At 43.3% G+C, this 20,695-nt stretch overlaps 8 non-coding genes across 8 annotated transcripts; all 8 read right to left on the bottom strand.

Moving 5' to 3' along the window:
- Positions 1 to 1,183: 1,183 nt before the first annotated feature.
- On the bottom strand, positions 1,184 to 1,256 carry trnam-cau (transfer RNA methionine (anticodon CAU)). The gene has a single exon. It is a non-coding gene; the product is annotated as a tRNA-Met (tRNA).
- Positions 1,257 to 3,031: 1,775 nt separating this feature from the next.
- Positions 3,032 to 3,104, bottom strand: trnam-cau (transfer RNA methionine (anticodon CAU)). The gene has a single exon. It is a non-coding gene; the product is annotated as a tRNA-Met (tRNA).
- A 4,677-nt stretch (positions 3,105 to 7,781) lies between these two features.
- Positions 7,782 to 7,851, bottom strand: trnag-gcc (transfer RNA glycine (anticodon GCC)). Its single transcript has one exon. It is a non-coding gene; the product is annotated as a tRNA-Gly (tRNA).
- A 1,141-nt stretch (positions 7,852 to 8,992) lies between these two features.
- On the bottom strand, positions 8,993 to 9,065 carry trnam-cau (transfer RNA methionine (anticodon CAU)). Its single transcript has one exon. It is a non-coding gene; the product is annotated as a tRNA-Met (tRNA).
- Positions 9,066 to 9,261: 196 nt separating this feature from the next.
- trnag-gcc (transfer RNA glycine (anticodon GCC)) lies at positions 9,262 to 9,332 on the bottom strand. Its single transcript has one exon. It is a non-coding gene; the product is annotated as a tRNA-Gly (tRNA).
- Positions 9,333 to 13,330: 3,998 nt separating this feature from the next.
- On the bottom strand, positions 13,331 to 13,403 carry trnam-cau (transfer RNA methionine (anticodon CAU)). Its single transcript has one exon. It is a non-coding gene; the product is annotated as a tRNA-Met (tRNA).
- A 1,779-nt stretch (positions 13,404 to 15,182) lies between these two features.
- On the bottom strand, positions 15,183 to 15,255 carry trnam-cau (transfer RNA methionine (anticodon CAU)). Its single transcript has one exon. It is a non-coding gene; the product is annotated as a tRNA-Met (tRNA).
- A 5,342-nt stretch (positions 15,256 to 20,597) lies between these two features.
- Positions 20,598 to 20,668, bottom strand: trnag-gcc (transfer RNA glycine (anticodon GCC)). Its single transcript has one exon. It is a non-coding gene; the product is annotated as a tRNA-Gly (tRNA).
- Positions 20,669 to 20,695: the final 27 nt, after the last annotated feature.

The raw sequence follows: 20,695 nt of genomic DNA, 5'->3' as shown, positions 1-20,695 counted from the left end.
TGCAGATGCAGAGGCGAGAATTCGACCACTGAACCACCAATGCCCATGTGCCGGAGAAAGGAGTTCCATTGAAGACGCCATCGCGTGTAGACAGAATGTTTTTTGATGGTCCATCAGTACTACGTACTAAACCACACACTAACCTCATCACCACTGAACTACCAATGCCCACATTGTGTTCCACTGCACCTCTGGACAGTCACACTAATGAAGTTAGTACTTGGGACAGAATGTTTTGTTGGAAAACTGTTTCGGAAGCTGTCCACCCATCACGTTTACTCAAGAGATGGAGAGAAGGTAGAAATGTCTTAAAACATCTTTATAGCATACCTTCCCTTTTTCCTTTGTTCTGTTTCATGCCCTTCTAGTGGTGTGAAAATTTGCAGGTGTTGAAATCTAAGCTCCTTGACTGGCACACATCTTGGGAATTAGACAGGGGAGCGCAATTCCTGGATGTCCGCTTTAGTTTGGCTTGAATTTTAGGTTTTATATATGCTTTAAGCATCTAGAGTTCACGGAAAAAAAACACTTGTTCTCCTAAAGCCTTTATTCCTTTGTCCTTTGCATTACCAATGCTCTCTCTAGAAGGTAGAGGACTGCACATATGTCCAAGCTGGCCATTCTACAATAGACCTGCCTCGTGTCAGGCTTGACAAAAAATGTAAACACCTCATCACATCTATCCTCATCACCACTGAACTACCGAGGCTGAGGGAAAAAGCATGCTAAATTGAAAAAATGTAAACATCTTTTCGCATTTCACAAAGGCAATAGCATTGACGCCCTTAATTGAGTCTTCATTAATTGTCTTCAGACTATTGAGGTTAGTACTTGGGACAGAATGTTTTGTTGGATGGTAAAACAGTTTCGGAGGCTGCCCAGCCCTCACGTCTACTCAAGAGATGGAGAGAAGGTAGAACTGTCTCAAAACATCTTTATAGCATACCCTCCCTTTTTCCTTTGTTCTGTTTCATGTCATTCTAGTGGTGTGAAAATGTGCAGGTGTTGAAGTCTAAGCTCCTTGACTGGCACAAATCTCGGTACTAGAGAGGGGAGCTGGAGTTCACGGAAAGAACACTTGTTGTGCTGAAGACTTTATTCCTTTGACCTTTGGATTACCAATGCTGTCTCTGGAAGGTAGAGGACCGCACATATGTCGAAGCTGTCCATTCTACGAAAAACCTGCCTCGTGTGAGGCTTGAACTCACGACCTTCAGATTATGAGACTGACGCGCTGCCAACTGCGCCAACGAGGCTGAGGGAATGCGCCTGCTAAATTGAAAAACAATTGTAAACACCTTTTCGCATTTCATAAAGACAATAGCATTGACACACTTAATTGGGTCTTCATTAATTGTCCTGAGAATAAATAGAAGGCTGAGACCTCTGTTACTGCATATCAGTCAGTCAAGCTGAGACTTTTAAAGAGGCGCTTGCATTGACCGGGAATCCAACCCGGGTCTCCCGCGTGGCAGGCGAGAATTCGACCACTGAACCACCAATGCCCACGTGTTGGAAAAAGGAGTTCCATTGAAGACGCCATCGCGTGTAGACAGAATCTTTTTCTTGATGGTCCATCAGTACTACATACTAAACCACATACTAACCTCATCACCACTGAACTACCAATGCCCACATTGTGTTCCACTGCACCACTGGACAGTCGCACTAATGACATTTGTACTTGGGACAGAATGTTTTGCTGAAAGGTAAAACAGTTTCGGAAACTGCCCAACCCTCGTGTGTACTCAAGAGATGGAGAGAAGGTAGAAGTGTCTTAAATCATCTTTATAGCATACCTTCCTTTTTCCCTTTGTTGTGTTTCATGCCATCCTAGTGGGGTGAGAATTTGCAGATGCAGAGGCGAGAATTCGACCACTGAACCACCAATGCCCATGTGCCGTAGAAAAGAGTTCTATTGAAGACGCCATCGCGTGTAGACAGAATGTTTTTTGATGGTCCATCAGTACTACGTACTAAACCACACACTAACCTCATCACCACTGAACTACCAATGCCCACATTGTGTTCCACTGCACCTCTGGACAGTCACACTAATGAAGTTAGTACTTGGGACAGAATGTTTTGTTGGAAAACTGTTTCGGAAGCTGTCCACCCATCACGTCTACTCAAGAGATGGAGAGAAGGTAGAAATGTCTTAAAACATCTTTATAGCATACCTTCCCTTTTTCCTTTGTTCTGTTTCATGCCCTTCTAGTGGTGTGAAAATTTGCAGGTGTTGAAATCTAAGCTCCTTGACTGGCACACATCTTGGGTATTAGACAGGGGAGCGCAATTCCTGGATGTCCGCTTTAGTTTGGGTTGAATTTTAGGTTTATATATGCTTTAAGCATCTAGAGTTCACGGAAAAAAACACTTGTTCTCCTAAAGCCTTTATTCCTTTGTCCTTTGCATTACCAATGCTCTCTCTAGAAGGTAGAGGACTGCACATATGTCCAAGCTGGCCATTCTACAATAGACCTGCCTCGTGTCAGGCTTGACAAAAAATGTAAACACCTCATCACATCTATCCTCATCACCACTGAACTACCGAGGCTGAGGGAAAAAGCATGCTAAATTGAAAAAATGTAAACATCTTTTCGCATTTCACAAAGGCAATAGCATTGACGCCCTTAATTGAGTCTTCATTAATTGTCTTCAGACTATTGAGGTTAGTACTTGGGACAGAATGTTTTGTTGGATGGTAAAACAGTTTCGGAGGCTGCCCAGCCCTCACGTCTACTCAAGAGATGGAGAGAAGGTAGAACTGTCTCAAAACATCTTTATAGCATACCCTCCCTTTTTCCTTTGTTCTGTTTCATGTCATTCTAGTGGTGTGAAAATGTGCAGGTGTTGAAGTCTAAGCTCCTTGACTGGCACAAATCTCGGTCCTAGAGAGGGGAGCTGGAGTTCACGGAAAGAACACTTGTTGTGCTGAAGACTTTATTCCTTTGACCTTTGGATTACCAATGCTGTCTCTGGAAGGTAGAGGACCGCACATATGTCGAAGCTGTCCATTCTACGAAAAACCTGCCTCGTGTGAGGCTTGAACTCACGACCTTCAGATTATGAGACTGACGCGCTGCCAACTGCGCCAACGAGGCTGAGGGAATGCGCCTGCTAAATTGAAAAACAATTGTAAACACCTTTTCGCATTTCATAAAGACAATAGCATTGACACACTTAATTGGGTCTTCATTAATTGTCCTGAGAATAAATAGAAGGCTGAGACCTCTGTTACTGCATATCAGTCAGTCAAGCTGAGACTTTTAAAGAGGCGCTTGCATTGACCGGGAATCCAACCCGGGTCTCCCGCGTGGCAGGCGAGAATTCGACCACTGAACCACCAATGCCCACGTGTTGGAAAAAGGAGTTCCATTGAAGACGCCATCGCGTGTAGACAGAATCTTTTTCTTGATGGTCCATCAGTACTACATACTAAACCACATACTAACCTCATCACCACTGAACTACCAATGCCCACATTGTGTTCCACTGCACCACTGGACAGTCGCACTAATGACATTTGTACTTGGGACAGAATGTTTTGCTGAAAGGTAAAACAGTTTCGGAAACTGCCCAACCCTCGTGTGTACTCAAGAGATGGAGAGAAGGTAGAAGTGTCTTAAATCATCTTTATAGCATACCTTCCTTTTTCCCTTTGTTGTGTTTCATGCCATCCTAGTGGGGTGAGAATTTGCAGATGCAGAGGCGAGAATTCGACCACTGAACCACCAATGCCCATGTGCCGTAGAAAAGAGTTCTATTGAAGACGCCATCGCGTGTAGACAGAATGTTTTTTGATGGTCCATCAGTACTACGTACTAAACCACACACTAACCTCATCACCACTGAACTACCAATGCCCACATTGTGTTCCACTGCACCTCTGGACAGTCACACTAATGAAGTTAGTACTTGGGACAGAATGTTTTGTTGGAAAACTGTTTCGGAAGCTGTCCACCCATCACGTCTACTCAAGAGATGGAGAGAAGGTAGAAATGTCTTAAAACATCTTTATAGCATACCTTCCCTTTTTCCTTTGTTCTGTTTCATGCCCTTCTAGTGGTGTGAAAATTTGCAGGTGTTGAAATCTAAGCTCCTTGACTGGCACACATCTTGGGTATTAGACAGGGGAGCGCAATTCCTGGATGTCCGCTTTAGTTTGGGTTGAATTTTAGGTTTATATATGCTTTAAGCATCTAGAGTTCACGGAAAAAAACACTTGTTCTCCTAAAGCCTTTATTCCTTTGTCCTTTGCATTACCAATGCTCTCTCTAGAAGGTAGAGGACTGCACATATGTCCAAGCTGGCCATTCTACAATAGACCTGCCTCGTGTCAGGCTTGACAAAAAATGTAAACACCTCATCACATCTATCCTCATCACCACTGAACTACCGAGGCTGAGGGAAAAAGCATGCTAAATTGAAAAAATGTAAACATCTTTTCGCATTTCACAAAGGCAATAGAATTGACGCCCTTAATTGAGTCTTCATTAATTGTCTTCAGACTATTGAGGTTAGTACTTGGGACAGAATGTTTTGTTGGATGGTAAAACAGTTTCGGAGGCTGCCCAGCCCTCACGTCTACTCAAGAGATGGAGAGAAGGTAGAAGTGTCTTAAATCATCTTTATAGCATACCTTCCTTTTTCCCTTTGTTGTGTTTCATGCCATTCTAGTGGGGTGAGAATTTGCAGATGCAGAGGCGAGAATTCGACCACTGAACCACCAATGCCCATGTGCCGGAGAAAGGAGTTCCATTGAAGACGCCATTGCGTGTAGACAGAATGTTTTTTGATGGTCCATCAGTACTACGTACTAAACCACATACTAACCTCATCACCACTGAACTACCAATGCCCACATTGTGTTCCACTGCACCACTGGACAGTCGCACTAATGACATTTGTACTTGGGACAGAATGTTTTGTTGAAAGGTAAAACTGTTTCGGAAGCTGTCCACCCATCACGTCTACTCAACAGATGGAGAGAAGGTAGAAATGTCTTAAAACATCTTTATAGCATACCTTCCCTTTTTCCTTTGTTCTGTTTCATGCCCTTCTAGTGGTGTGAAAATTTGCAGGTGTTGAAATCTAAGCTCCTTGACTGGCACACATCTTGGGTATTAGACAGGGGAGCGCAATTCCTGGATGTCCGCTTTAGTTTGGCTTGAATTTTAGGTTTTATATATGCTTTAAGCATCTAGAGTTCACGGAAAAAAACACTTGTTCTCCTAAAGCCTTTATTCCTTTGTCCTTTGCATTACCAATGCTCTCTCTAGAAGGTAGAGGACTGCACATATGTCCAAGCTGGCCATTCTACAATAGACCTGCCTCGTGTCAGGCTTGACAAAAAATGTAAACACCACCTCATCACATCTATCCTCATCACCACTGAACTACCGAGGCTGAGGGAAAAAGCATGCTAAATTGAAAAAATGTAAACATCTTTTCGCATTTCACAAAGGCAATAGCATTGACGCCCTTAATTGAGTCTTCATTAATTGTCTTCAGACTATTGAGGTTAGTACTTGGGACAGAATGTTTTGTTGGATGGTAAAACAGTTTCGGAGGCTGCCCAGCCCTCACGTCTACTCAAGAGATGGAGAGAAGGTAGAACTGTCTCAAAACATCTTTATAGCATACCCTCCCTTTTTCCTTTGTTCTGTTTCATGTCATTCTAGTGGTGTGAAAATGTGCAGGTGTTGAAGTCTAAGCTCCTTGACTGGCACAAATCTCGGTACTAGAGAGGGGAGCTGGAGTTCACGGAAAGAACACTTGTTGTGCTGAAGACTTTATTCCTTTGACCTTTGGATTACCAATGCTGTCTCTGGAAGGTAGAGGACCGCACATATGTCGAAGCTGTCCATTCTACGAAAAACCTGCCTCGTGTGAGGCTTGAACTCACGACCTTCAGATTATGAGACTGACGCGCCAACGAGGCTGAGGGAATGCTCCTGCTAAATTGAAAAACAATTGTAAACACCTTTTCGCATTTCATAAAGACAATAGCATTGACACACTTAATTGGGTCTTCATTAATTGTCCTGAGAATAAATAGAAGGCTGAGACCTCTGTTACTGCATATCAGTCAGTCAAGCTGAGACTTTTAAAGAGGCGCTTGCAGCCTAAACCACATACTAACCTCATCACCACTGAACTACCAATGCCCACATTGTGTTCCACTGCACCACTGGACAGTCGCACTAATGACATTTGTACTTGGGACAGAATGTTTTGCTGAAAGGTAAAACAGTTTCGGAAACTGCCCAACCCTCGTGTCTACTCAAGAGATGGAGAGAAGGTAGAAGTGTCTTAAATCATCTTTATAGCATACCTTCCTTTTTCCCTTTGTTGTGTTTCATACCATTCTAGTGGGGTGAGAATTTGCAGATGCAGAGGCGAGAATTCGACCACTGAACCACCAATGCCCATGTGCCGGAGAAAGGAGTTCCATTGAAGACGCCATCGCGTGTAGACAGAATGTTTTTTGATGGTCCATCAGTACTACGTACTAAACCCAACACTAACCTCATCACCACTGAACTACCAATGCCCACATTGTGTTCCACTGCACCTCTGGACAGTCACACTAATGAAGTTAGTACTTGGGACAGAATGTTTTGTTGGAAAACTGTTTCGGAAGCTGTCCACCCATCACGTCTACTCAAGAGATGGAGAGAAGGTAGAAATGTCTTAAAACATCTTTATAGCATACCTTCCCTTTTTCCTTTGTTCTGTTTCATGCCCTTCTAGTGGTGTGAAAATTTGCAGGTGTTGAAATCTAAGCTCCTTGACTGGCACACATCTTGGGTATTAGACAGGGGAGCGCAATTCCTGGATGTCCGCTTTAGTTTGGCTTGAATTTTAGGTTTTATATATGCTTTAAGCATCTAGAGTTCACGGAAAAAAACACTTGTTCTCCTAAAGCCTTTATTCCTTTGTCCTTTGCATTACCAATGCTCTCTCTAGAAGGTAGAGGACTGCACATATGTCCAAGCTGGCCATTCTACAATAGACCTGCCTCGTGTCAGGCTTGACAAAAAATGTAAACACCTCATCACATCTATCCTCATCACCACTGAACTACCGAGGCTGAGGGAAAAAGCATGCTAAATTGAAAAAATGTAAACATCTTTTCGCATTTCACAAAGGCAATAGCATTGACGCCCTTAATTGAGTCTTCATTAATTGTCTTCAGACTATTGAGGTTAGTACTTGGGACAGAATGTTTTGTTGGATGGTAAAACAGTTTCGGAGGCTGCCCAGCCCTCACGTCTACTCAAGAGATGGAGAGAAGGTAGAACTGTCTCAAAACATCTTTATAGCATACCCTCCCTTTTTCCTTTGTTCTGTTTCATGTCATTCTAGTGGTGTGAAAATGTGCAGGTGTTGAAGTCTAAGCTCCTTGACTGGCACAAATCTCGGTACTAGAGAGGGGAGCTGGAGTTCACGGAAAGAACACTTGTTGTGCTGAAGACTTTATTCCTTTGACCTTTGGATTACCAATGCTGTCTCTGGAAGGTAGAGGACCGCACATATGTCGAAGCTGTCCATTCTACGAAAAACCTGCCTCGTGTGAGGCTTGAACTCACGACCTTCAGATTATGAGACTGACGCGCTGCCAACTGTTAATTGTAAACACCTTTTCGCATTTCATAAAGACAATAGCATTGACACACTTAATTGGGTCTTCATTAATTGTCCTGAGAATAAATAGAAGGCTGAGACCTCTGTTACTGCATATCAGTCAGTCAAGCTGAGACTTTTAAAGAGGCGCTTGCATTGGCCGGGAATCGAACCCGGGTCTCCGCGTGGCAGGCGAGAATTCAACCACTGAACCACCAATGCCCACGTGTTGGAAAAAGGAGTTCCATTGAAGACGCCATCGCGTGTAGACAGAATCTTTTTCTTGATGGTCCATCAGTACTACATACTAAACCACATACTAACCTCATCACCACTGAACTACCAATGCCCACATTGTGTTCCACTGCACCACTGGACAGTCGCACTAATGACATTTGTACTTGGGACAGAATGTTTTGTTGAAAGGTAAAACTGTTTCGGAAGCTGTCCACCCATCACGTCTACTCAACAGATGGAGAGAAGGTAGAAATGTCTTAAAACATCTTTATAGCATACCTTCCCTTTTTCCTTTGTTCTGTTTCATGCCCTTCTAGTGGTGTGAAAATTTGCAGGTGTTGAAATCTAAGCTCCTTGACTGGCACACATCTTGGGTATTAGACAGGGGAGCGCAATTCCTGGATGTCCGCTGTAGTTTGGCTTGAATTTTAGGTTTTATATATGCTTTAAGCATCTAGAGTTCACGGAAAAAAACATTTGTTCTCCTAAAGCCTTTATTCCTTTGTCCTTTGCATTACCAATGCTCTCTCTAGAAGGTAGAGGACTGCACATATGTCCAAGCTGGCCATTCTACAATAGACCTGCCTCGTGTCAGGCTTGACAAAAAATGTAAACACCTCATCACATCTATCCTCATCACCACTGAACTTCCGAGGCTGAGGGAAAAAGCATGCTAAATTGAAAAAATGTAAACATCTTTTCGCATTTCACAAAGGCAATAGCATTGACGCCCTTAATTGAGTCTTCATTAATTGTCTTCAGACTAATGAGGTTAGTACTTGGGACAGAATGTTTTGTTGTAAAACAGTTTCGGAGGCTGCCCAGCCCTCAAGTCTACTCAAGAGATGGAGAGAAGGTAGAACTGTCTCAAAACATCTTTATAGCATACCTTCCCTTTTTCCTTTGTTGTGTTTCATGTCATTCTAGTGGTGTGAAAATGTGCAGGTGTTGAAGTCTAAGCTCCTTGACTGGCACAAGTCTCGGTACTAGAGAGGGGAGCTGGAGTTCACGGAAAGAACACTTGTTGTGCTGAAGACTTTATTCCTTTGACCTTTGGATTACCAATGCTGTCTCTGGAAGGTAGAGGACCGCACATATGTCGAAGCTGTCCATTCTACGAAAAACCTGCCTCGTGTGAGGCTTGAACTCACGACCTTCAGATTATGAGACTGACGCGCTGCCAACTGCGCCAACGAGGCTGAGGGAATGCGCCTGCTAAATTGAAAAACAATTGTAAACACCTTTTCGCATTTCATAAAGACAATAGCATTGACACACTTAATTGGGTCTTCATTAATTGTCCTGAGAATAAATAGAAGGCTGAGACCTCTGTTACTGCATATCAGTCAGTCAAGCTGCGCTCATTTTGAGTTGTGAGACTTTTAAAGAGGTGCTTGCATTGGCCGGGAATCGAACCCGGGTCTCCCGCGTGGCAGGCGAGAATTCGACCACTGAACCACCAACGCCCACGAGTTGGAAAAAGGAGTTCCATTGAAGACGCCATCGCGTGTAGACAGAATCTTTTTCTTGATGGTCCATCAGTACTACATACTAAACCACATACTAACCTCATCACCACTGAACTACCAATGCCCACATTGTGTTCCACTGCACCACTGGACAGTCGCACTAATGACATTTGTACTTGGGACAGAATGTTTTGCTGAAAGGTAAAACAGTTTCGGAAACTGCCCATCCCTCGTGTCTACTCAAGAGATGGAGAGAAGGTAGAAGTGTCTTAAATCATCTTTATAGCATACCTTCCTTTTTCCCTTTGTTGTGTTTCATGCCATTCTAGTGGGGTGAGAATTTGCAGATGCAGAGGCGAGAATTCGACCACTGAACCACCAATGCCCATGTGCCGGAGAAAGGAGTTCCATTGAAGACGCCATCGCGTGTAGACAGAATGTTTTTTGATGGTCCATCAGTACTACGTACTAAACCACACACTAACCTCATCACCACTGAACTACCAATGCCCACATTGTGTTCCACTGCACCTCTGGACAGTCACACTAATGAAGTTAGTACTTGGGACAGAATGTTTTGTTGGAAAACTGTTTCGGAAGCTGTCCACCCATCACGTCTACTCAAGAGATGGAGAGAAGGTAGAAGTGTCTTAAATCATCTTTATAGCATACCTTCCTTTTTCCCTTTGTTGTGTTTCATGCCATCCTAGTGGGGTGAGAATTTGCAGATGCAGAGGCGAGAATTCGACCACTGAACCACCAATGCCCACGTGTTGTAAAAAGGAGTTCCATTGAAGACGCCATCGCGTGTAGACAGAATGTTTTTTGATGGTCCATCAGTACTACGTACTAAACCACACACTAACCTCATCACCACTGAACTACCAATGCCCACATTGTGTTCCACTGCACCTCTGGACAGTCACACTAATGAAGTTAGTACTTGGGACAGAATGTTTTGTTGGAAAACTGTTTCGGAAGCTGTCCACCCATCACGTCTACTCAAGAGATGGAGAGAAGGTAGAAATGTCTTAAAACATCTTTATAGCATACCTTCCCTTTTTCCTTTGTTCTGTTTCATGCCCTTCTAGTGGTGTGAAAATTTGCAGGTGTTGAAATCTAAGCTCCTTGACTGGCACACATCTTGGGTATTAGACAGGGGAGCGCAATTCCTGGATGTCCGCTTTAGTTTGGGTTGAATTTTAGGTTTTATATATGCTTTAAGCATCTAGAGTTCACGGAAAAAAACACTTGTTCTCCTAAAGCCTTTATTCCTTTGTCCTTTGCATTACCAATGCTCTCTCTAGAAGGTAGAGGACTGCACATATGTCCAAGGCTTGACAAAAAATGTAAACACCTCATCACATCTATCCTCATCACCACTGAACTACCGAGGCTGAGGGAAAAAGCATGCTAAATTGAAAAAATGTAAACATCTTTTCGCATTTCACAAAGGCAATAGCATTGACGCCCTTAATTGAGTCTTCATTAATTGTCTTCAGACTATTGAGGTTAGTACTTGGGACAGAATGTTTTGTTGGATGGTAAAACAGTTTCGGAGGCTGCCCAGCCCTCACGTCTACTCAAGAGATGGAGAGAAGGTAGAACTGTCTCAAAACATCTTTATAGCATACCCTCCCTTTTTCCTTTGTTCTGTTTCATGTCATTCTAGTGGTGTGAAAATGTGCAGGTGTTGAAGTCTAAGCTCCTTGACTGGCACAAATCTCGGTACTAGAGAGGGGAGCTGGAGTTCACGGAAAGAACACTTGTTGTGCTGAAGACTTTATTCCTTTGACCTTTGGATTACCAATGCTGTCTCTGGAAGGTAGAGGACCGCACATATGTCGAAGCTGTCCATTCTACGAGAAACCTGCCTCGTGTGAGGCTTGAACTCACGACCTTCAGATTATGAGACTGACGCGCTGCCAACTGTTAATTGTAAACACCTTTTCGCATTTCATAAAGACAATAGCATTGACACACTTAATTGGGTCTTCATTAATTGTCCTGAGAATAAATAGAAGGCTGAGACCTCTGTTACTGCATATCAGTCAGTCAAGCTGAGACTTTTAAAGAGGCGCTTGCATTGGCCGGGAATCGAACCCGGCTCTCCCGCGTGGCAGGAGAGAATTCGACCATTGAACCACCAATGCCCACGTATTGGAAAAAGGAGTTCCATTGAAGACGCCATCGCGTGTAGACAGAATCTTTTTCTTGATGGTCCATCAGTACTACATACTAAACCACATACTAACCTCATCACCACTGAACTACCAATGCCCACATTGTGTTCCACTGCACCACTGGACAGTCGCACTAATGACATTTGTACTTGGGACAGAATGTTTTGTTGAAAGGTAAAACTGTTTCGGAAGCTGTCCACCCATCACGTCTACTCAAGAGATGGAGAGAAGGTAGAAGTGTCTTAAATCATCTTTATAGCACACCTTCCTTTTTACCTTTGTTGTGTTTCATGCCATTCTAGTGGGGTGAGAATTTGCAGATGCAGAGGCGAGAATTCGACCACTGAACCACCAATGCCCATGTGCCGGAGAAAGGAGTTCCATTGAAGACGCCATCGCGTGTAGACAGAATGTTTTTTGATGGTCCATCAGTACTACGTACTAAACCACACACTAACCTCATCACCACTGAACCACCAACGCCAGGTAAAACAGTTTCGGAAACTGCCCATCCCTCGTGTCTACTCAAGAGATGGAGAGAAGGTAGAAGTGTCTTAAATCATCTTTATAGCATACCTTCCTTTTTACCTTTGTTGTGTTTTATGCCATTCTAGTGGGGTGAGAATTTGCAGATGCAGAGGCGAGAATTCGACCACTGAACCACCAATGCCCATGTGCCGGAGAAAGGAGTTCCATTGAAGACGCCATCGCGTGTAGACAGAATGTTTTTTGATGGTCCATCAGTACTACGTACTAAACCACACACTAACCTCATCACCACTGAACTACCAATGCCCACATTGTGTTCCACTGCACCTCTGGACAGTCACACTAATGAAGTTAGTACTTGGGACAGAATGTTTTGTTGGAAAACTGTTTCGGAAGCTGTCCACCCATCACGTCTACTCAAGAGATGGAGAGAAGGTAGAAATGTTTTAAAACATCTTTATAGCATACCTTCCCTTTTTCATTTGTTCTGTTTCATGCCCTTCTAGTGGTGTGAAAATTTGCAGGTGTTGAAATCTAAGCTCCTTGACTGGCACACATCTTGGGTATTAGACAGGGGAGCGCAATTCCTGGATGTCCGCTTTAGTTTGGGTTGAATTTTAGGTTTTATATATGCTTTAAGCATCTAGAGTTCACGGAAAAAAACACTTGTTCTCCTAAAGCCTTTATTCCTTTGTCCTTTGCATTACCAATGCTCTCTCTAGAAGGTAGAGGACTGCACATATGTCCAAGCTGGCCATTCTACAATAGACCTGCCTCGTGTCAGGCTTGACAAAAAATGTAAACACCACCTCATCACATCTATCCTCATCACCACTGAACTACCGAGGCTGAGGGAAAAAGCATGCTAAATTGAAAAAATGTAAACATCTTTTCGCATTTCACAAAGGCAATAGCATTGACGCCCTTAATTGAGTCTTCATTAATTGTCTTCAGACTATTGAGGTTAGTACTTGGGACAGAATGTTTTGTTGGATGGTAAAACAGTTTCGGAGGCTGCCCAGCCCTCACGTCTACTCAAGAGATGGAGAGAAGGTAGAACTGTCTCAAAACATCTTTATAGCATACCCTCCCTTTTTCCTTTGTTCTGTTTCATGTCATTCTAGTGGTGTGAAAATGTGCAGGTGTTGAAGTCTAAACTCCTTGACTGGCACAAATCTCGGTACTAGAGAGGGGAGCTGGAGTTCACGGAAAGAACACTTGTTGTGCTGAAGACTTTATTCCTTTGACCTTTGGATTACCAATGCTGTCTCTGGAAGGTAGAGGACCGCACATATGTCGAAGCTGTTCATTCTACGAAAAACCTGCCTCGTGTGAGGCTTGAACTCACGACCTTCAGATTATGAGACTGACGCGCTGCCAACTGCGCCAACGAGGCTGAGGGAATGCGCCTGCTAAATTGAAAAACAATTGTAAACACCTTTTCGCATTTCATAAAGACAATAGCATTGACACACTTAATTGGGTCTTCATTAATTGTCCTGAGAATAAATAGAAGGCTGAGACCTCTGTTACTGCATATCAGTCAGTCAAGCTGAGACTTTTAAAGAGGCGCTTGCATTGACCGGGAATCCAACCCGGGTCTCCCGCGTGGCAGGCGAGAATTCGACCACTGAACCACCAATGCCCACGTGTTGGAAAAAGGAGTTCCATTGAAGACGCCATCGCGTGTAGACAGAATCTTTTTCTTGATGGTCCATCAGTACTACATACTAAACCACATACTAACCTCATCACCACTGAACTACCAATGCCCACATTGTGTTCCACTGCACCACTGGACAGTCGCACTAATGACATTTGTACTTGGGACAGAATGTTTTGCTGAAAGGTAAAACAGTTTCGGAAACTGCCCAACCCTCGTGTGTACTCAAGAGATGGAGAGAAGGTAGAAGTGTCTTAAATCATCTTTATAGCATACCTTCCTTTTTCCCTTTGTTGTGTTTCATGCCATCCTAGTGGGGTGAGAATTTGCAGATGCAGAGGCGAGAATTCGACCACTGAACCACCAATGCCCATGTGCCGTAGAAAAGAGTTCTATTGAAGACGCCATCGCGTGTAGACAGAATGTTTTTTGATGGTCCATCAGTACTACGTACTAAACCACACACTAACCTCATCACCACTGAACTACCAATGCCCACATTGTGTTCCACTGCACCTCTGGACAGTCACACTAATGAAGTTAGTACTTGGGACAGAATGTTTTGTTGGAAAACTGTTTCGGAAGCTGTCCACCCATCACGTCTACTCAAGAGATGGAGAGAAGGTAGAAATGTCTTAAAACATCTTTATAGCATACCTTCCCTTTTTCCTTTGTTCTGTTTCATGCCCTTCTAGTGGTGTGAAAATTTGCAGGTGTTGAAATCTAAGCTCCTTGACTGGCACACATCTTGGGTATTAGACAGGGGAGCGCAATTCCTGGATGTCCGCTTTAGTTTGGCTTGAATTTTAGGTTTTATATATGCTTTAAGCATCTAGAGTTCACGGAAAAAAACACTTGTTCTCCTAAAGCCTTTATTCCTTTGTCCTTTGCATTACCAATGCTCTCTCTAGAAGGTAGAGGACTGCACATATGTCCAAGCTGGCCATTCTACAATAGACCTGCCTCGTGTCAGGCTTGACAAAAAATGTAAACACCACCTCATCACATCTATCCTCATCACCACTGAACTACCGAGGCTGAGGGAAAAAGCATGCTAAATTGAAAAAATGTAAACATCTTTTCGCATTTCACAAAGGCAATAGCATTGACGCCCTTAATTGAGTCTTCATTAATTGTCTTCAGACTATTGAGGTTAGTACTTGGGACAGAATGTTTTGTTGGATGGTAAAACAGTTTCGGAGGCTGCCCAGCCCTCACGTCTACTCAAGAGATGGAGAGAAGGTAGAACTGTCTCAAAACATCTTTATAGCATACCCTCCCTTTTTCCTTTGTTCTGTTTCATGTCATTCTAGTGGTGTGAAAATGTGCAGGTGTTGAAGTCTAAACTCCTTGACTGGCACAAATCTCGGTACTAGAGAGGGGAGCTGGAGTTCACGGAAAGAACACTTGTTGTGCTGAAGACTTTATTCCTTTGACCTTTGGATTACCAATGCTGTCTCTGGAAGGTAGAGGACCGCACATATGTCGAAGCTGTCCATTCTACGAAAAACCTGCCTCGTGTGAGGCTTGAACTCACGACCTTCAGATTATGAGACTGACGCGCTGCCAACTGCGCCAACGAGGCTGAGGGAATGCGCCTGCTAAATTGAAAAACAATTGTAAACACCTTTTCGCATTTCATAAAGACAATAGCATTGACACACTTAATTGGGTCTTCATTAATTGTCCTGAGAATAAATAGAAGGCTGAGACCTCTGTTACTGCATATCAGTCAGTCAAGCTGAGACTTTTAAAGAGGCGCTTGCATTGACCGGGAATCCAACCCGGGTCTCCCGCGTGGCAGGCGAGAATTCGACCACTGAACCACCAATGCCCACGTGTTGGAAAAAGGAGTTCCATTGAAGACGCCATCGCGTGTAGACAGAATCTTTTTCTTGATGGTCCATCAGTACTACATACTAAACCACATACTAACCTCATCACCACTGAACTACCAATGCCCACATTGTGTTCCACTGCACCACTGGACAGTCGCACTAATGACATTTGTACTTGGGACAGAATGTTTTGCTGAAAGGTAAAACAGTTTCGGAAACTGCCCAACCCTCGTGTGTACTCAAGAGATGGAGAGAAGGTAGAAGTGTCTTAAATCATCTTTATAGCATACCTTCCTTTTTCCCTTTGTTGTGTTTCATGCCATCCTAGTGGGGTGAGAATTTGCAGATGCAGAGGCGAGAATTCGACCACTGAACCACCAATGCCCATGTGCCGTAGAAAAGAGTTCTATTGAAGACGCCATCGCGTGTAGACAGAATGTTTTTTGATGGTCCATCAGTACTACGTACTAAACCACACACTAACCTCATCACCACTGAACTACCAATGCCCACATTGTGTTCCACTGCACCTCTGGACAGTCACACTAATGAAGTTAGTACTTGGGACAGAATGTTTTGTTGGAAAACTGTTTCGGAAGCTGTCCACCCATCACGTCTACTCAAGAGATGGAGAGAAGGTAGAAATGTCTTAAAACATCTTTATAGCATACCTTCCCTTTTTCCTTTGTTCTGTTTCATGCCCTTCTAGTGGTGTGAAAATTTGCAGGTGTTGAAATCTAAGCTCCTTGACTGGCACACATCTTGGGTATTAGACAGGGGAGCGCAATTCCTGGATGTCCGCTTTAGTTTGGGTTGAATTTTAGGTTTATATATGCTTTAAGCATCTAGAGTTCACGGAAAAAAACACTTGTTCTCCTAAAGCCTTTATTCCTTTGTCCTTTGCATTACCAATGCTCTCTCTAGAAGGTAGAGGACTGCACATATGTCCAAGCTGGCCATTCTACAATAGACCTGCCTCGTGTCAGGCTTGACAAAAAATGTAAACACCTCATCACATCTATCCTCATCACCACTGAACTACCGAGGCTGAGGGAAAAAGCATGCTAAATTGAAAAAATGTAAACATCTTTTCGCATTTCACAAAGGCAATAGAATTGACGCCCTTAATTGAGTCTTCATTAATTGTCTTCAGACTATTGAGGTTAGTACTTGGGACAGAATGTTTTGTTGGATGGTAAAACAGTTTCGGAGGCTGCCCAGCCCTCACGTCTACTCAAGAGATGGAGAGAAGGTAGAAGTGTCTTAAATCATCTTTATAGCATACCTTCCTTTTTCCCTTTGTTGTGTTTCATGCCATTCTAGTGGGGTGAGAATTTGCAGATGCAGAGGCGAGAATTCGACCACTGAACCACCAATGCCCATGTGCCGGAGAAAGGAGTTCCATTGAAGACGCCATTGCGTGTAGACAGAATGTTTTTTGATGGTCCATCAGTACTACGTACTAAACCACATACTAACCTCATCACCACTGAACTACCAATGCCCACATTGTGTTCCACTGCACCACTGGACAGTCGCACTAATGACATTTGTACTTGGGACAGAATGTTTTGTTGAAAGGTAAAACTGTTTCGGAAGCTGTCCACCCATCACGTCTACTCAACAGATGGAGAGAAGGTAGAAATGTCTTAAAACATCTTTATAGCATACCTTCCCTTTTTCCTTTGTTCTGTTTCATGCCCTTCTAGTGGTGTGAAAATTTGTAGGTGTTGAAATCTAAGCTCCTTGACTGGCACACATCTTGGGTATTAGACAGGGGAGCGCAATTCCTGGATGTCCGCTTTAGTTTGGCTTGAATTTTAGGTTTTATATATGCTTTAAGCATCTAGAGTTCACGGAAAAAAACACTTGTTCTCCTAAAGCCTTTATTCCTTTGTCCTTTGCATTACCAATGCTCTCTCTAGAAGGTAGAGGACTGCACATATGTCCAAGCTGGCCATTCTACAATAGACCTGCCTCGTGTCAGGCTTGACAAAAAATGTAAACACCACCTCATCACATCTATCCTCATCACCACTGAACTACCGAGGCTGAGGGAAAAAGCATGCTAAATTGAAAAAATGTAAACATCTTTTCGCATTTCACAAAGGCAATAGCATTGACGCCCTTAATTGAGTCTTCATTAATTGTCTTCAGACTAATGAGGTTAGTACTTGGGACAGAATGTTTTGTTGGATGGTAAAACAGTTTCGGAGGCTGCCCAGCCCTCACGTCTACTCAAGAGATGGAGAGAAGGTAGAACTGTCTCAAAACATCTTTATAGAATACCCTCCCTTTTTCCTTTGTTCTGTTTCATGTCATTCTAGTGGTGTGAAAATGTGCAGGTGTTGAAGTCTAAGCTCCTTGACTGGCACAAATCTCGGTACTAGAGAGGGGAGCTGAAGTTCACTGAAAGAACACTTGTTGTGCTGAAGACTTTATTCCTTTGACCTTTGGATTACCAATGCTGTCTCTGGAAGGTAGAGGACCGCACATATGTCGAAGCTGTCCATTCTACGAAAAAACCTGCCTCGTGTGAGGCTTGAACTCACGACCTTCAGATTATGAGACTGACGCGCCAACGAGGCTGAGGGAATGCTCCTGCTAAATTGAAAAACAATTGTAAACACCTTTTCGCATTTCATAAAGACAACAGCATTGACACACTTAATTGGGTCTTCATTAATTGTCCTGAGAATAAATAGAAGGCTGAGACCTCTGTTACTGCATATCAGTCAGTCAAGCTGAGACTTTTAAAGAGGCGCTTGCAGCCTAAACCACATACTAACCTCATCACCACTGAACTACCAATGCCCACATTGTGTTCCACTGCACCACTGGACAGTCGCACTAATGACATTTGTACTTGGGACAGAATGTTTTGCTGAAAGGTAAAACAGTTTCGGAAACTGCCCAACCCTCGTGTCTACTCAAGAGATGGAGAGAAGGTAGAAGTGTCTTAAATCATCTTTATAGCATACCTTCCTTTTTCCCTTTGTTGTGTTTCATACCATTCTAGTGGGGTGAGAATTTGCAGATGCAGAGGCGAGAATTCGACCACTGAACCACCAATGCCCATGTGCCGGAGAAAGGAGTTCCATTGAAGACGCCATCGCGTGTAGACAGAATGTTTTTTGATGGTCCATCAGTACTACGTACTAAACCCAACACTAACCTCATCACCACTGAACTACCAATGCCCACATTGTGTTCCACTGCACCTCTGGACAGTCACACTAATGAAGTTAGTACTTGGGACAGAATGTTTTGTTGGAAAACTGTTTCAGAAGCTGTCCACCCATCACGTCTACTCAAGAGATGGAGAGAAGGTAGAAATGTCTTAAAACATCTTTATAGCATACCTTCCCTTTTTCCTTTGTTCTGTTTCATGCCCTTCTAGTGGTGTGAAAATTTGCAGGTGTTGAAATCTAAGCTCCTTGACTGGCACACATCTTGGGTATTAGACAGGGGAGCGCAATTCCTGGATGTCCGCTTTAGTTTGGCTTGAATTTTAGGTTTATATATGCTTTAAGCATCTAGAGTTCACGGAAAAAAACACTTGTTCTCCTAAAGCCTTTATTCCTTTGTCCTTTGCATTACCAATGCTCTCTCTAGAAGGTAGAGGACTGCACATATGTCCAAGCTGGCCATTCTACAATAGACCTGCCTCGTGTCAGGCTTGACAAAAAATGTAAACACCTCATCACATCTATCCTCATCACCACTGAACTACCGAGGCTGAGGGAAAAAGCATGCTAAATTGAAAAAATGTAAACATCTTTTCGCATTTCACAAAGGCAATAGCATTGACGCCCTTAATTGAGTCTTCATTAATTGTCTTCAGACTAATGAGGTTAGTACTTGGGACAGAATGTTTTGTTGTAAAACAGTTTCGGAGGCTGCCCAGCCCTCAAGTCTACTCAAGAGATGGAGAGAAGGTAGAACTGTCTCAAAACATCTTTATAGCATACCCTCCCTTTTTCCTTTGTTCTGTTTCATGCCCTTCTAGTGGTGTGAAAATTTGCAGGTGTTGAAATCTAAGCTCCTTGACTGGCACACATCTTGGGTATTAGATAGGGGAGCGCAATTCCTGGATGTCCGCTTTAGTTTGGGTTGAATTTTAGGTTTTATATATGCTTTAAGCATCTAGAGTTCACGGAAAAAAACACTTGTTCTCCTAAAGCCTTTATTCCTTTGTCCTTTGCATTACCAATGCTCTTTCTAGAAGGTAGAGGACTGCACATATGTCCAAGCTGGCCATTCTACAATAGACCTGCCTCGTGTCAGGCTTGACAAAAAATGTAAACACCTCATCACATCTATCCTCATCACCACTGAACTACCGAGGCTGAGGGAAAAAGCATGCTAAATTGAAAAAATGTAAACATCTTTTCGCATTTCACAAAGGCAATAGCATTGACGCCCTTAATTGAGTCTTCATTAATTGTCTTCAGACTATTGAGGTTAGTACTTGGGACAGAATGTTTTGTTGGATGGTAAAACAGTTTCGGAGGCTGCCCAGCCCTCACGTCTACTCAAGAGATGGAGAGAAGGTAGAACTGTCTCAAAACATCTTTATAGCATACCCTCCCTTTTTCCTTTGTTCTGTTTCATGTCATTCTAGTGGTGTGAAAATGTGCAGGTGTTGAAGTCTAAGCTCCTTGACTGGCACAAATCTCGGTACTAGAGAGGGGAGCTGGAGTTCACGGAAAGAACACTTGTTGTGCTGAAGACTTTATTCCTTTGACCTTTGGATTACCAATGCTGTCTCTGGAAGGTAGAGGACCGCACATATGTCGAAGCTGTCCATTCTACGAAAAACCTGCCTCGTGTGAGGCTTGAATTCACGACCTTCAGATTATGAGACTGACGCGCCAACTGCGCCAACGAGGCTGAGGGAATGCGCCTGCTAAATTGAAAAACAATTTTAAACACCTTTTCGCATTTCATAAAGACAATAGCATTGACACACTTAATTGGGTCTTCATTAATTGTCCTGAGAATAAATAGAAGGCTGAGACCTCTGTTACTGCATATCAGTCAGTCAAGCTGCGCTCATTTTGAGTTGTGAGACTTTTAAAGAGGTGCTTGCATTGGCCGGGAATCGAACCCGGGTCTCCCGCGTGGCAGGCGAGAATTCGACCACTGAACCACCAATGCCCACGTGTTGGAAAAAGGAGTTCCATT

Source organism: Channa argus, unplaced genomic scaffold (assembly GCF_033026475.1).
Source record: "Channa argus isolate prfri unplaced genomic scaffold, Channa argus male v1.0 Contig022, whole genome shotgun sequence".
Taxonomy (NCBI): Eukaryota; Metazoa; Chordata; class Actinopteri; order Anabantiformes; family Channidae; genus Channa; species Channa argus.
Note: the sequence above shows the minus strand (reverse complement) of the source record. Positions and strands in the feature narration are given on the sequence as shown.